Below are 17,149 nucleotides of genomic sequence, written 5' to 3'. Positions count from 1 at the left end.
TCCCCCCACTAATTATTATTTGGTTAAACAAAACCTTGTAGTACAATCTTCCATTTTTAAAAATTTGCTGGCTTCCTCTGCTCTTTGTCCTGGTGGGGAAGGAGAAATAGCAACACCCAACTTCTCCCTCCTCTGCCACCCACTAGACTGGGCAGCTCTGTCGCAGCTCATGCTGCGTGTGCGCTCCGGAAGGGAAACCATCCAACTTCTCTGATGGCACGCAGCACTGCTGCGTCCTCTGCTGTGGATCTGCTCCTTTACCTCTGGGCTCGTGTTTCTGAGACAGCTTGGCCTGGACTGGACACACCACATTAGCTCAAGTGCCTTGTTTGACATTAGCAGGGTCGGGTTTTGGTGTAACTTCTGCCAGGCCTTTGTCATCTGCATGCTGATTACTGATATTATACCCTTATACCCAAGCGAGGTGCGAGAGCCCTGTAATCCTTTTCTCTCAGCAGATTAGTGTAAAGCCTCATGAATCTCTATTAAATTTGAGAGAGAACATGAAGATAGTTTGCAGCTGCCTTGTTGATTTTATATTTCCTCTCATTGTAGTGCCTTGCCGTGGAGCTGAGAATTAAATGGCTAATAAGGCATCTGCTCCAAGCAGGAGTCTCAAGATTGTGACAAAAACAGCTTACATCAGGGTTTGGATTATTGGTTTTTCGTGCCATCATATAATCATGTTATTAAAATCTTTAGGGATACCTGATTAGAGGTAGTGACTGTCAGAGCCAGCTCAGCTGGCAGAGCACAGGAGTAGGCAGCAGTTGGGACACTGGAGGTATCTCCGCGGCTTGGCTGGGTGCTGCAGCTCTGCCCGCGAGGTGGCTGGAGCCATGGGGCTGGGCAGCATCTGCAGGCAGAGGACCACAGAGATGCGGATGCCTGGCTGGCTGCTGCTCTCTGCATCCCTTGCGATTGTTAAGCTGAAATCCTTGAAGAAATGGACACATGGGAGTGCTCCATTTTTGGGGCGATAGCTGGAAAAAGCATTAAAACACCTAGCAGCCATCCGGAAGAGCAATGCCCAAAGGGAAAGGAACCATCTCTGCAAGTAGGAGCTAGGCAATGGCTGGCCCAAGGTCACTCATTCACCATCAAACGATGAATTAGCTATGGGCCTGGGAAGTGACAGCGGTCCTCTGGCACACCGCACGCCGGGGTTGGAGCGTCCGGCAAGGACCCCGGAGCTCTGCACCTACATGAGCCCATCTGCTCGTGAGGAGGAGGATGGGGCTCAGTGACCTGAGCTGAGCTGAGGGCAGAGAGACTCGTTGGCAAAAAGGAGATGATGGGGTTGTTCCGAGCCCCGAGTGCCTCGGCTGCGCGTGGGGCCTCAGCGGAGCGGGACGGGTCTGTCTCAGCAGGAAAGCTCAGCGGGCATCTTGGAGAACAGAAGATGGACTGTCTTATTTTGACTTGGGTGCAGATAATTGATACTATTTTTTTGATCCTTTTTTAAAAAACGTTAAAAAATGTAGTGTCACACCTGTCATTTTCATGTTAATTGGAACTCCAAGTTCATATTAATTCCATTAATTAAAGCTATAGTTTGATGGAACAGGTCTTATCCATTGTGACTCTGGCCTTCATTGCTCTGATTAGCAATGCCTTGAAGATAAATTATTTTTTCAGATGCGCTGGGCATTGCTTGTCTTGTTTCCAGTTAAAAAGTGTTGCTTATTGCAGAGGTCACAAAGTCACTGTGGCTGCTACAGTGATGTGCCTAGGAAAAAGCAAGTATTTTTGTTATTAATGAAATTGCATCCATTTTCAGTACAATAGCTCTGCCCCACTTTGTTAAGACATATTCATAATTTTTTTTTCTTGATGAGAGTTTGCTGTAGGCCAGTAACACACATTTTTAAAGTGGAGGTGTAGGTACTAATGCGCTGAACTGCAATTATAGGCAAAATGAAGCTCAGCTCATCGCTCCCAGAAATGAGGCCACTTTGGCTTTCCAAGTTAAAAAAACGTTGGCAGCAGAGTAATGATCATCCCGTGTGTGAAACAGAGTCTGATTTTGTTCCGCATTGGTGATGGCTTTGTACAAAAACCTCGTCTGCTGGGGACTTCTGAACTTGGATCTTCCTTGTGGTGTTCAACCATTTCTTCCTGATGTCCCGGGTGTGGTGCCCAGAGCAGAGATGCCACTGCAGCTCCAAACTGCTGCAGAGGGCACGCAAACCAAAGTACTTCATGGTCGCTCTAGTGATTAAACCTTCATTAAAGTTCACCTTTACCATCTTCAGCCCCTAAGTTTTTCAGTACAGTTCTAATTAACTTTTAAATTAAGACTAATCTCTAATAAGCAACTGTGTTTGCCAGGTCTTTGGCTGCATTGAAATCAAATTGAAGCATATGTATATTTTTATTCTTTTCCTTCCCACCTCCTCAGGCTTAACGGGCAGACTCACCCCAAGTGTAATGTCACCGATTTCAGGGATTAATTAGACCCACATTTTGTAGTATAGTTAAATACCATCCAAAGAACTCTGCGAGAGGTTTTCTGCTCTGCCCTAAACCTCTAGCGCTGTGTGAATGAGAAAGGCACGTGTTTGTACCAGCAAAGACAATTTTGACAGTTCCTGATGGATTGGTGTGATTTGGCACTTCCTTTTTTTTTTTCCTCCCCCCCACAGATGAAATTCACTGTTAAAATTGGAATTTGCTGTGTTAAAAATCATTCCAATGCATAAGCTTAGCTCCTGCTTTTGAATTTCTCGCATAAACACTGAGAAGAGGAGGCTGGTGGGGACTGATTTTGGAGAGGAGACTTGCCAGCTTTCTGGGTCCTGCAGAAGGGGTCAATCCTTTCTGCTCTGTAGCTTCTTACTCCTCCCTCTCCCTCTCCCCTCCAGTAGCTACCACAGATGCCTTCAGACCGATTTAAGTGCTGTCAGGCCTTGGGTGGATTATACAGGTGCATTTTACTCCTATAAAACTCTCAGGATGGAAAGAACGGTACACTTGTCCTCTCTCAGCTAGTCAAACATTCCCATCTCTGCTTGCTGCATGCTAAAACTCTTCCTCTAGGCTTTTCTTTCCCCTCTCCTTGGAAAGGAAGAGTTGCTAAAGCTTGCAGGATCATCCCCAGCCCCCTCCAGAGGGTGGGCTCCAGGTGAGTTTGTTTTGCCAAGTACTGTGGATGTTGGCACCAGGCTGAGATCTTCTGAATGCAGGGCTGGTCCGCCCTTCATCTTCACATGCGACAGTCCTGCTATGTACTGACCCTCGAATGCTGTTTATGCAAATTATTTGCATAGCTATTTGCTATTTATTGCTTATTAAAAATGCATTTTGTCCCCCAACCTTGAACTTATGCAAAGGTCTGACTTAAAAGAAAAGGATGGGAAAAAAAAAAAGGTCTGAGTGTCTCTTGTCTTGGTTTACAGTTTTCAAAGTGGCTACAAAATGTTTTCCCAGTGACCTGACAGCAGTGTGCTCTGCAAACGCTGTGCAGCCTGCTTTTGCTGGGTTCTTATTCTGGATCTCCCACATGTGAGCCTGTATCCGTGTTTCTCATGCTGCTGTGAACTCCACCAGACCACTGGTTCTTTGTCTCGTCTCAGTGAAGAGTCTTTGTGCCACGGCCCCTGAGACTGAGGTAGGTACCGCAAGTCCAAGACGGATAGTCAATTCACTTCCATTTTAAACATCTAGTTCTGCCTTCAACAAGATTGGTCTTCACCCCTTCCCCTTTGCTCCCATCACATTAGCGTTAACCACCTTCCACGTCTTGTCCCTTTTGGTTTTAACATGCTCAGATTAACAATGACCATGTTCAGTGAGTAGGAAGGAATAGATATATTCCACTTGACTTTGCTAGTGCTGTTCAGGTCAATGGGAAGAAATTTTTCCGGTGTTAAAGAGAAAGGCCATTTAAAAATAAAGCTGTGACAGCCTGTCTGCAAGCACATGAACTGAAAGGATGAGTTCATTTGGGGAGTGTTAGCTCCCCTCCTAAAATACTTCGCTATCTGTTTCTAGTCACAGCAGGTGCACGTCTGGCCCCAGCAGCTCTCAAAGAGCAGGGTGATGGTGGTGACCAAGATCGGAGAGCGATGGAGAGGCTGAGGGCTTGTTGGGCTCTAAAGCTCAGGAGAACCCAGTTTCCAGCTCTGCCACTGAACCCTGGGCTGATACCTCAGTTTGGGGGAGTTTTTCCCCATGATACAGCCAAACTGAGTTCCGATCTTAGTGATGCCCTATTTCAGCACCAAGAAGAAAATATCACAAAATTTAGTACTTTAAATGGATTGTAGATGTAAAATAATAAATGGATGAGCAAACAGTCTCACTTGCACTAAGTGCAATGTGGACAGTCCCACCCACCTCGGTGGGAGAGTCGCAGGCTAGTTAGCAGGGCACAGACTGTGAGACTGGAGCCCTGACTTGGATGGGGTCTTGGAGGAAGATTAGACTTTGCAGTGAGTCACAGAATTAAAATTCAGCCTCGTTACAATGTGGGAGCTATAGAGAAGAAACAGCTGTAGGGTCCTCAGGAGATGCACAAAATCTGGTCAAGGGTTGGTGAGGTCCTAGCAGGCAGGAGTGTTGGACAAGAGTGATATGGCTGTGTGGGAGGTCTGAGTGGAGAAAGGCAGTTATAGAAAGAAATATGAATTTCTTGATGAGAATGCAAGCAGGAACAGAGAGAGAAATCTTGCTTCAAGGAAGGCAGCCATCCTGTGTTAGAGGGGGTGCAGACTTAGAGGTCTTCCCCATCTGTCCTTGAAGCCAGAAAATAGGTGACGCTGGTGTGGGTCACGGCCAGGCAGGGAGACTAAAGCGTTTGGTGTCTGAAAGAGATGTCTCCAAGTTGGGCTGGTTGCTCTTGCTCCGTTTGGATTAGACCACCTGGATCACATCACTCCTTTGGTCTTCCACCTTTACCTGACTTCAAGTTCATTAACCCTGTCAGATCAAGACTCTAGCGCTGATTTTGAAGTCATTTACGGAGCAGAAGCAGCTACCTTGTCTCCTAGGAGAAGCACGGGAGCTGCCCAGAAAGCACAAGCCAGAGGTACGGCAGTGTTATTCAAGGAACCAAGCTGTGGAGTTAATCTGGGAGGCTGCTGACCTTCATTCAGCTCATGCTGAGGAGATCCATCAAACCGCACCTCCCTCGGTGAGGATCTATCAGCCCTGCTTCGCAGGTGGGAAGCCAAGAGGGCAGACCCCCTCACCCCTCTGCTTTGGTGATGGCCTCTGTCTTTGTGGGGGGCTCCCTAAAGCCAAGCTTGTGTTAAAGCTCTGCCTACTTATCGCTCTCGTTCAGTTTTTCAACACCAAACAGGTTTTTTTACACCCTGTGAACCACCAGGAACGTGCCCGGGATAAGGTTTATGTCTCCTGCAAGGCAGGTAACCTTCCTTCTTAACCCTCGTGGTCTGCAGGCAACAGCCCAGGCTTCCTTGCTGCTCCCCTTCCCGTACACTCGCAGCCATTTCTCCTTCCTCTTCCCCTCCCCACACCTGTATTATAATTTTATGGCTTAGGATGTTGAATTACACAGTAGGAAATCACGGACCAGGGGCAGCGACTCCAGGACAAAGCTCCCACGAAGGGCTGAAACTCGTGCAGCGCTGCCGGCCGGCCCGATGAGGACATCCTGATGGTGCCAGGAGAAGGGGGGGAGTGGGGCATGAAATCCGTCTCGGCCATGGCCAAGAGCCAGCGACGGGGCCGGCTTAAGATGGGACAGAATGCTCTGTGACTGTCCGCGGGGTAATCGGGAGCCCTCTGCTCAGCGCGGGGGAAAACCACCCACCGGCCCGGCTGCATCTCCGCGATCTGCCTTCAGGTGCGCTGGGAAAGGGCCGGCAGAAAAAGGCGCGATTCAACCCTCCTTCGTATTGCAGGAACAGTTATAAAATGCAAATGTCGGGAGCCCATCTCTGCCACGCCAGGCGCGGGAGAGCAGTTGAGTGCTGCAGTCTGCTGTCGTGCGCGGGTACTGACCGAGTCGCTTCTCCCTGCTGCATCGGCGATTTGTTTGCTCAGGCTCTGCACGGTGGCGGTCGCTGGAGCTCTGGGGTGTCGCAGCAGCTAGTAGAGGTCAAGACAAAACCTCTTAAATCAGCATTTGGTTTGCTTGTCACGACCTGGGCTGACGAGGCTGTCCTGTAGCGCGGGGGCCACTTTGTCGCTCCCGGGGGACGTCCTGGCTGTGCATGGGAGCGGCGTTGCCTTTTGGCAGTGCAGAGGCTGAGCCACTTCTTTAAGAGCTACAAAATACAGCTCTTAAAACACCCCCACCTCCCAAACCCTACAAAGCCCATCAAGCAAGGGATTAGAAGAACCTCCAACACAACTGACCTGTGCAATTAAACTCCGCTTTGGCCTCACTACCAGTGCTCGGGTTTATCACAGCCATTTCCCCAGCTCCACACCCCCCGCTCACACTGGGAGCAGCGACGCCACGATACCCAGAGGGTGCTCAGGATAACGGAGGATCTGCAAAGATACTTCAGTCTGTGGCCAGCTAAGAGTCCTTGAGTGGTCACACAATTAAATGAGATTTATACCTTAAGTACCTGAAAGTCTCATCAAACAGAACCTATTCACGCAGGATTTGCAATTTTTGTTAAAGTCTCTGAATTTAGCCCTTAAACTTTTGGGTATCAGACTGATGTGCCCGCTCTGAGGACGGCTCAACGACACATTACATACCAGCTTGTCTCTTGCTGCTTTACAATAGCATTCAACGGGATTTAAATTAGCTTCAGCACTCTAATCATGTTGCTTTTATAACAGCAGCGAGATAACTCCCAGACATTGGTTATGTAGCCTCTGAGGGAAAGAGATTTCAGATGTGTTCAGCAGAAATGCGCTGTGTGAGCCATGGTTATAATTTCATTAACAGGATGCTACTCAGCTCCTACTGGGAGTCGGAGCGACGCCACGTCACTGTCTATAGGAGATTAGCATTATAATGGGGATCAAACGCCCTTCCTTGTGTTCACACCAGCTCTCCAGCCTGCAGAAGGATGAGCTGTCGGAAGATGTGATTTTTCAGACCTCTAGGCCAGGATTTGACCCATTGTCGTGGTTTAACCTGGCAGGCAGCCAAACCCCACGCAGCCGCTCGCTCACTCCCCTCCCCCCCGCAGTGGGATGGGGAGCGAACCGGAAGGGTGAGAGTGAGAAAAACTCATGGGTTGAGATAAAAACAGTTTAATAGAACAGAAAAGGAAGGGCAAAATAATAATGATAATGATAGAATATACAAAATGAGTGATGCACAATGCAATTGCTCACCACCCGCGCTGACCGATAACCAAGTAGCAATCGCTACTTCTGGGAATGCCTACCCTTCATATACTGAGCATGACGTCACATGGTATGGAATACCCCCTTGGCCAGCTGGGCTGGCTGTCCCGGCTATGCTCCCTCCCAGCCTCTTGTGCACTTGGCAGAGCATGGGAGCTGTCCTTGACTAGCAGGGTACTTAGCAGCAACTGAAAACATCCGGGTGTTACCAACACTGGCACCCTGCGCTCAGTGTAGGGTTGTTCCCATGCTGACGAGCCTCCGGCAGCAAGGCCAGACCCACAGCGATGGTCAGATTGGGCTCACCAGGGTTTTTTTTCAGTGGGGCATCAGTGGGGTGCTGCATGGGAGGTGAGGAGCCGAGTACTGACGGGATGTGCCTGCCACCCCTTGCTGTGCGGGGCCCATGAGCTTTCCTGAAACCGGCTGTCCCATGGCAGGAGTTTGCTCCGCAATGCCCGAGGCACGGCCCTTGCAGGACAGACCCTCCCTGGGCACTCGGATGTGCTCGGGCTGGGTTTGGAGCCAAGAAGCCTAGATTTACTGTCCGGGCTCCTCCGGCATCCCCGGAGCCTTCAGGTCCCCTCCAGTCACCTCCTCCCCATCCATGGGGACCGGCTGCAGTGTCTGGCTCTTGGGACAGGCAGGTGGGGAGGAAGGGAAGTAGGGTGGGAATCTGTGCGGTGAAAGCCCTGGATGCTCACCAAAGGAGACTCACAAATATTGACATTTAGCTCCCTGCCTGCTCTGCGGCCAGGGGAATGCTGCCCCGGCACACCGGCGCTGTCCAAGACTGACATTACCAAGAGCCCTGGACACCTCTTGCTCAAATTATTGTGTTGTGCCTGGCCATGAACCCCGTTCCGAGCACTCGCAGCACGCATCCCGTGGGAAACCCCAAACTTTACATTAGCATCACTGACTATGCATATGGGAAAGACGCGCAGAGCCCGTGCTCAGCAGGCAGGAGAGCTGGGACAGCCCAGCCCCTTCCCACGGCCACCGGCCCAGCGGCTTCCCCCAGTCCTGCCACCAGCCTGGGGATGCTGAGGACAGCGGTGGGAAGGACAGGCACATTGATGTCTTTTCTAGCAGAACTGCACCAAAAACTGGTACGCGCCCATCAAGGGCAATTTCCACGGGTTGAAGCTACACGTCACACCAGCGACGGGCACCGAGCACGCTACCGCAGTGCGGGTGGGAGGCAGGAGCTTTCCTGGGGCTTTGAGCAGTAACTGAGCAGTTTCAGAGGCGATCACAGCAGCCTGGTCCTGGCGCAGGCTGGGCACACATTTGCACACACGTCACCCCCGTGGGAGCAGCAGGACCCCGGGAGGGGACGGGGACACACAGGGGTGGCAGCAGGCCCAGGGCACAAAGCTTTCTGTACCAATTTTCTCATTGCTTTTTCAAGTACTCCAAGTTTAAAGAAAGTTTCTCTGGGATTTCTCCTGGAACTCCAGTGTTTCTCCATCGCCACAGCACCATTTCAAGTCCTTTCATGTGCAGGAGGCCCTGAGGCAGTTGGTTTTACTGAGCAGATTTCTCACCTTATCGTTTACTCCCACGATTCATTTTCTTCAGCTCATTTTATACATTTCAGCTTGAAACATCAAATTTAACTAAACCTGTCAGTGCCAAGGATGCGACGCAGCAGGTTCACCCCAGGCCGGGACTCTCTCTGGGGGCCGTTTCTCCGGGAAGGAGCCGGCCCCAACCCTGCACGGGCTGCAAAACCAGGGCTGAGCTGTCCCTGGGGGCACTCCCTATCTTCCAGCGATGCTGGGCATGATGTGGTGGATGAAATGGTCTTTGCCATTCTGATATCTGACTTCTTTTCACAACTGCCTCTGCCGCTGGCTGCTCTGCACCTGATGGACGGGACCACATCAAGGCTGGATGCTCCAGCTGCTGACCTCTCCAGCCTTCCCCTGCTTCAGGAGGTATTTCTTCCCTCTCCCAGTATGAAAAGGTTTGGAAAGCCAAACTGTTAAAGGAGAACCATAAAGCTTGACTCAAACCTCTTATTTCTTCAGAAAAAATAATATATTGAAATATGAACATGCCCAACATCTCAGAGTTTGCTTGCTCTTGCCCTACCTGCGCCAGAGGAGCTCCAGCAGCGCCAGCCCCAGCTCCAGCGGGACCTTCCCCTGTGGGACCCCGGAGCGTGCTGGGGTTTTGCTCTCCAGCCCCAGTCCCAGCAGGTCACCCAACGCAGAGCTGTGGCTGAATTTCTCCATCCATAAAACAGAGCGACCATCCCTGGTCCTCCCATCCACTGCAGAGTCCTGATCTGAATGCAGGGAGGACATGGCCCAGAAAGGACCAGGTTTTAGCCCCATGTGTGCAAGGTTAGCTCCTAAACTTAGTTTAGATTGGACATTAGGAGAAATGTCTTTACTGAAAGAGTGGTCAGGCCTTGGAACAGGCTGCCCAGAGAAGTGGTTGAGTCACCATCCCTGGAGGTATTTAAAAGACGTGTAGATGAGGCGCTTAGGGACATGGTGTAGTGGGTATGGTGTGTTGGGTTGACGGTTGGACTCGATGATCTCAGAGGTCTTTTCCAACCTTAATGATTCTAAACACGAGGCCAGCAGGAGCCTTGCTCATATTTTTAAACAATAAAGCCATACATTTCTGATAGAAAACTCCAAATAATATAAAAACTTTTTTTTTTTTTTTTAATGAACAGCTCAAAGCATGTTAAAAAGCAGAAAGAAATCGGTGCCCTTTTGCAGCTACATAAAGCCTTCAGCGATTTCATTGAAGTACGGCATCAGCCCCCTAACGCTCTGCAGGTGGGGGCCCCTGCCCCGCAGTAAGATTCTTCTTAAGCCACGTCTGCCGGGTTGCACAGCTGGGGGACGCAGGTCTGTCAGGTCTGAGTGCTTAATATGGAGGAGCTGGGGCTGGGGGGCAGCTCAGGGGGAGCCATGGGGCTCAGCTGCGCAGGGGCAGAGGGAAAAGCCCCGAGGGTTTGCAGCCTGGGGGCTGGGTGCTCTTGCACCCTCTCTGCCCTGGCTGGATCCTGCATGGTGAAGGGGGAGGCAGGGAGCAAGGGTGGCTTGGGGATGTGGGAGAGCGTGTCTGAGGGGGGTGGCACAGGTAAAGCTAACCTTGTGGATTGTATAATTTCTATAGGTGTATTAAGGGTGAGGGTAGGGGTGAGAGTGAGATAGGAAAGGGGCAGAGTGATCTGGAGTGCAGTTAGTAAGGGACCAGAAAGTGGAGTGGTTCTGCTTTCTCAGGGAGTCTTCCTTTAAAGAAAACAATGATTGTTTTAAAATAAATATGTATCTTTTTTGCAAAAGAAGTTCCTCGACCATCTAACTCTTTCAGGTAAGAGAAAACCTTTAATAACTGGTTTCTTAGCACTTTGGTTTTTTTTTTTTTTTCTGTAAGCCCCCATGTTTTAGTGATGTGTTTCTTGTATTTGTTGCCACTCGGTTCTTTCTGGGGTTCGGTCACCGGCTGCCGTAGCGGTGAGATCCAACCACTGCTCCCTCCCTTGAGCTCTCCACAGTAGTGGAGCCTCTTCCCCTCCTGGTGCTTCCAACAAGATGGATTTTGATTGTGACCAGGGCATAAATGTGCCCTGGGCTGGGGCGACGAGGCCATGGCTCTGCCCAGGCAAAGGGGTGCCCGTGAGCTGGGTGCAAAGAAATCATAGAAACCCCCAGGTTTCACCGCCACCTCCTTGTCTGGGTCTGATAAACCAGAAAAATCCTATCGGGGCAGCTTTTCTTCTGGTTCGCTCTGCCGCTGGGTGCCCGGGGCAGCACTGCCGAGGGGTGACCCTGAGCTGTGTGGCACGTTTCGTCCCTTAAACCGCTCCGGAGCAGCAAGCGCCGTGTCCCATTTACCAGCCTGCAGTAATTGCCTTTTCTTTGACCGCCTTAGGGTGGCAAAGCTCTTGCAGGCTGTCGGGAAATGCTGTGGAGGAGAAGTCTGGGGCTGGGCTGAGTGCTGCGGGCTCCGGGAGAGCCAGGCTGGAAGCTGTGGAGCAGAGCGGGACTATTCCCGATGTGGAGCCGAACAAGGGCTGAGCGAGGCTTCTGCTGTGTTTGGCTGCAATTTATGTACATAAATCTTCTCTAAAGCAGTGGGTCTGTTTCCCTCCTCTCTGTTACTGGTGTCAATAAAAGGAGATTTCTCTCTACTGCTTTTGAAAGAATTTCCAGCTCTTATAAGATGGCAAAATTTTTCTGCCCACTTGCTTGCAGTGGTGCTGGGGGCTGTGAGGAAAAGGAAAAGCCTGGGGGGGGCGGGGGGGGTGAAAACAGAGGGAAAACCACCAACGGTAGCAGTGAGGAAGCACTGCAGCTCTCGGTGCAAAGCAGGACCTTGGCAGGGCTGAGCCTCCCGGGGACGGGGGATGCTCCTGTGCCCTTGGCTGGGCAGCTCCGGCCACGCTGGAGATGAGGAGGCTGGTGGGGAACGGTGCCCTGATACATCCCAAAGTGGCTTTCTGGGTGAGACGCTGGAAGGTGCTGTAAATCTGTGGCGTTGTAAATCTGCGAGCAAGGAGCTGCTGTTTGGCTCCCGACTCTCATAAAGTGCACGCGGCTGACTTGGAGCATCGCTTACTGAGTTTAAGCACTGCCAGGCTCGCAGCGGGCACTGCGGCAAGCTAGTTCGGAGAGTCTCTCCTTTTTATGGCTTGCATGAGAGCTCGAGGTGCGTCTCCCGCTCCGTCTGGTCGCTGCCTGGGAAGAGGCTCCGGTTTTCCTCTGGCTCCGTCTCCCCCACATGAACAGCCCCTGCCTCGGGCATCCCACAGCCACGGGCAAACCCCTTCGTGTGCTCAGCCTGCCCGACCTCTCCTCCTGCTTCTCCAGCAGCACCTGCCCGTGCTGCCACTGCTCCTCTGGGACGCTGCCGCCTCCAAATCCTGTCTCCTTCCTTCCCACCCACACGGATTTTTTGGGGCCCAAGTACCCAGTGATGGGGATGACCTGGATTTAAGAGAGTTTGGGGGAGAAACCTGAGTTCTGGAAACGGTTGAGAATCCAACAAAGCCTGGCGCAAACGAAAGGTGCTTTTCACTTGGGCTAAGCTTGGAGAGAACTGGTGCGTGAACCATGTCAAACGTGGGGGCATCTACCTGCCTCCTAAATGATTTATTAATGCTGCAAACATGCTCAACTGGTCTTTTTATTTGGATTTCTTTTTGGGGGCATAAATCTGTTACCTGAAGCCCCAGAACTGCTCTCACCACCTTGTCCTTTGGTCCATGCAACGCGTCTTCCTGCCTGGAAGCAGCTGGGAAGAGCAGCAGCCCCTCTCCAGCAGGGTGGTGGGCACCCATGGGGTCGTGTTTTCTGCCTTATGCTGCCGAAGGAGCCCACCCAGCTGGGTCTGTTGTGTGCGCCTCCCTCCCCTTGGTGCAACGGTTTGAGAAGAGACAATTTCTTGTGCTCGATGGGGGTTTGGTGTTGGGTCTAACGCCAAATAACCAGGCTGCCTCCAAGCAGATGGGAGGCGTGCAGGGAGCCGTTCCCCATCCCCACTGCACAGGAGCCGCGGGGTGGTCTCAGGGGCATCATCTGATGAACTTCAGCCCTGTGGCATTTTGGAAGGCACAAAACCTCCGCTCAAAGTGCCTGCGGGTGCCCGGCTGTAACCCAACCCCACTTCCATCGCTGAGCCCAGCCGCTGGGACAGGCGGCCCCTTTCCCTTCCTCCTTACCGCCGCCCATCCTGCCTCCTGGTCGTCTCTTTGGTATGTGTTGGCGAACGGCACAATACTAATGTTAGGGTGCAACGATGCCTCTGCTCGTGGCTACTCAACGTAGGCTCGCTCCAAGTGTTTCACCCGCTGTCCAGCTGGGAACAAGGCTGCTGAGACCAAGCCGGGTCCCTGGGAGCTCATGGGCTCAGGTGGGCACCAGTAACCTGCAAATCAGCTGGTCTGGTGCATCCAGACACCCCATGTTTGCTAGTGAGTGATTTAAGAGGGACAAGGGGAAAATGACGGTCAATGGCTAATAGATGGGCAAACTGCGGGGTTTTTGGTGTTGGAGATCTCAATTTACCAACACGGGACTACCCAAGGAGGCCAACGCTCGCGCTGGCGTTCAGCGCCTGGGACGGGGCTGATCGCTTTGACTGTGGTGTGCGATAACTGCATTGCTCCCTCTCTAAAACAGCGCTTGACGTTAGATGCTCCTCTGAAGCATCCTCAGGGCTCCAGCAAGCCTCCTGCTTGTTTTTTTGATACACAATGGAAATATTCTTGCTTTTAGTTGGCTGCAGTCAGTCATTTGAGTTTATGGCCCATTCAGGAAGGTGAATGCCTTCTCCCCGCTCCACTCTTTAACCTCTCTTCAATCTCTCTGCTGATGGCACATCCAGCAGCTCTCTTTCCACTGCCCACAGGCAATTGCTGCTAAAATTATATATCTTTTAATACAACCTTTTGAAATAAATGGTTCTATTTTAACTGTTAAATCTTCGTGGCTGTCCTTTAAGCGTCAGAATGAAGGAAAAGGGTTTTGTTTTGGCAAGATTATTTAAAAGGAGGACACACAAGAAATTATCTTAACTTCTCTGGTTATCGTGGACGGTGGGTTGTTTTGGGGTTTTTTGCTAGTTTCTACAAATAAAACACTTTATCTGTCAAATTCCCTGTTGATACCATGCTGTGCCTTTCTCCCACAGAGGCAAGGGACCACCTGCCTCTCTTGGAACCAAAGGGGTCTTTTCTACCTTTAAAGTCTTTGCAGCAGCCCCTGTGATGCTCTTCTCTTGAAGCAAATATCAGAGCAAAACAGAGAGGCAGGACATGGCTAAGTTCAAAAATAGTTTTATATGTTCTGAAGTATCTGTCCTTAGGCATGTCTCTGGAGCAGGAGGTGTGATGGTGTCATGAATTTCAAATCAGGGCTCTGCAAGTCTCTTATTTTCCAAACAGGGCGGGTTTTTTTGAAGGCTAAGGAAATAATTTTTTTTTTTTTAATAGGAAAAAATTGTCAGAGGGATGCAATAGCTTTCCCACATCTAGTATCTGTGTGCAGAGCGAAGGATGTGAAAGATAGATGTCAGGAGATCTGCTTATTTAGTCAAGAACTCTTATCCTCTCACGGTACCTAAGATGTTCCTGATCCCACAAAAAATATAAAAAGATCAGTGAAACACCAAGGGCGCCAGCAAATACTGATTTGCATTAATCGTATTCAGATTTCTACTTCTTGGGTGTTTTCCCTCCTCCTTTCCTGAAGTTAAGTACAGCATTGTCTAGACTTGGCTGGTGGTCTCGGTGGACTCTCGGTGCCCTTTTGGAGTCACCCGAGTCCCGTGGGCCAGCAGACCTCATGGGAAGGGGGCCCTGGGCTGATTGCCATGGTGTCGTACATGTCAGGCTTCCCTTTTTTTTTTTTTTTCCTTCCTTCTAGTTTTCTCCTGTGTCTGTTGCCACCCATCTCTACCTGTCCCTTAACTCCAGCTGCGCTTGGTGCAAGAGAGACAAGAGGGCTCCTGGCTGGGGACCTCCGCTGCCATGCGGGGTCACGGCAGGGTTGGCTCATCCCAAATGTCCTGCCCTGCCCCATCACCCTGAGCGGGTCCCCCCCCAGGGGCAAGGCTGGGCACGTCCCTGCCCCAGTCCCACCAGCCCCGCGCCCTCTGAGCATCCTTCCAGGAGGGACGAGACAAAGCCCTATCGCAGCCATTGCCTGAGCGACTACGAAGTGCCGCTAATTGAAAGAGCCACAAATGCATGCAAACTCCTGTGCTGAACTAGCATTCTCGCACAAATTAAATTACAAGTAGGAATAAGCCTAATTGTATCAGACAGCAATTAGTATGGTTTTACCGTCAGGAGACAGCCGGCTCGTGCTGGGCAGAGGAAAGTTGCTTCTGTCCCCCGGGAGAGGACTTGTGTGCAGCGAGAGCTCCCGGGGGGATGGCTCTGGTGGGATGAGGGGTGCGTCTGGGGCTGTGTGCGTCGCTCTGAGGCGGGAGGTGGGTATTTCGGGTGCTGCGACGCAGCACACCCCCACAGAGCCCCCACAGCCATGTCCATGCACGCTTCTGACTGCTCCCACACGTGGGGTGCAGCTGCGCGGAGCATGGTCAGCCACCGGTGTTGATCAGGACCAGGGTATTTCTTGGAGGCTGTTGGATCTGGGACCCCAGACCTTTGTTGTAGCAGCCTGATTTCTTTCCATAGGCACATTGCCACATGACCTGAACATCTCGTGCTCTGTCCTATATGTTCCTTGGGAAGCCTCTGAGAAACATGATGCTGCTGGTTGTTCAGATCCGGGTGACCAGGGGCTGCTGGTTGTTCCCAGTCCCACACGGCATCTCCAGGCCAAAGCATCACCTGCTTGCCCACCTTCTCCATCCTGCTCCCAAGCAATGTAGCTGCCTGTTCTCGGGACAAAATGGGGACAATAATGAGCAGAGCTGGACAGTATTGAGCCTCCTGTCCACCCACAGCTGTCTTCTGACGGCTCAGATGCAATGAGTTCAGGTCTGAATCACTCAGCACTGGGGCTTTAGAAACCCCAAACTCAATTGACTGAGGATTTGCAAGAGCTAGACCCTAGTGTCCTCGTTCAAGCTTTAATAATGTAAGGAATTAGTGGTAAAGTATTGGACGATTTAAAAACAATAAAACATTTCTCTAGTGAAGCTTAAAAAAAAAAAAAGGCATTTGATTGTACTTTGATTAAGCACAGAGAGAGGCTGTATATAAAACATACCTTTGGACACCTTGCTGCTATAACCACCGTAATAAAAGTTTGGGTTATGTAACGGCTTGCAATCCGTGTAATGCACTTGAGTCTGCAGTGTGGACACAGAGCTGAGCTGTGCTGTGACTGCCAGGAGCTGTGGTAATCTGTTATTCTGAGGACACAAGGGGTAAATAAGAACTTTTCTGTAAAGCAGGGAGACTTTTCAGTAAGACCTTTAATAGAGCAGTGAGATTTTTTTTTGCCATATATACCTGGGCATCATTACAAACAGGAAGATTTACTGGTAGCTTCAAGCCACAAGGTTCATGAGCAATTTATTTCCAAAGCACTGTGCTACTGCATATGTTTGTTCTTGGAAAAGGAAAATCATTCAAGGTTTTTTCCTCTTCCCCCGCCCCCCCCCCTTCCTCCCCAGGTCTGTTGCTATTCTCTCTGCTGCAGCTTCAGCTTCTAACGCAACATGACATAACTAGTTGCTTAGGATCCAGGGAGTAGAAAGGACTCATTAAAGTTGAATCTCTTCTCCTTGAAGAGAAATAATTAAGTTCCCAAAGTTGCTCCAAAAATTACACTACTGTTTATTTAACATGCCTCTGATATACAGAGGTGTAATCCTTCCAGTCTGAATGGGGCTTTTGTTTTTCACCCTTCATCAATCCAGGGGAGAGTAAAGAAAGAGAAGGATGTTCCTCCTCGGTGCCTTGTGTTTCCAGCAGTGAAGCCTTCCTCTTCCAACAAAAGCCCTTTAATTTGACCTTGGTGGAAACTTTTCCACAGGCAAGAATAGCCCAAAAATGCAAAAAATGAGTTTTGCCACCAAGAACAGGTTTCATAGTAAGCATTTGTCTGGTTTAACTGATGCTCTCCCTGCAGGCTTCCAGCAGGGAGGACTGATCAAGCGGGTTATACTTTCCTGTGTCGTAGTTTTGCTGAGAAGGTCTGGAGGAGGCTGTGGAGAAAGAAGCCTTGCAGGTATTGATTTGTCTGGATTTGATGCACTGGAATAGCTTTGCTTGAGAGATGCAGAGTTTTCCCGTTAGGGCATTAACGGGGAAGCGGAGCAGCACTGGCAGCTGTCCTTAGGTTGTGCTTAGCTCTGCTAAGGGCCACCTTAGCTTTGGGGGCAATGTATTTCCGAGATGAATTGTTTATAGCAAGAAAAAGCC

The sequence above is a fragment of the Calonectris borealis genome, chromosome 18 (genome assembly GCF_964195595.1).
Source record: "Calonectris borealis chromosome 18, bCalBor7.hap1.2, whole genome shotgun sequence".
Classification (NCBI taxonomy): Eukaryota; Metazoa; Chordata; class Aves; order Procellariiformes; family Procellariidae; genus Calonectris; species Calonectris borealis.
Note: the sequence above shows the minus strand (reverse complement) of the source record.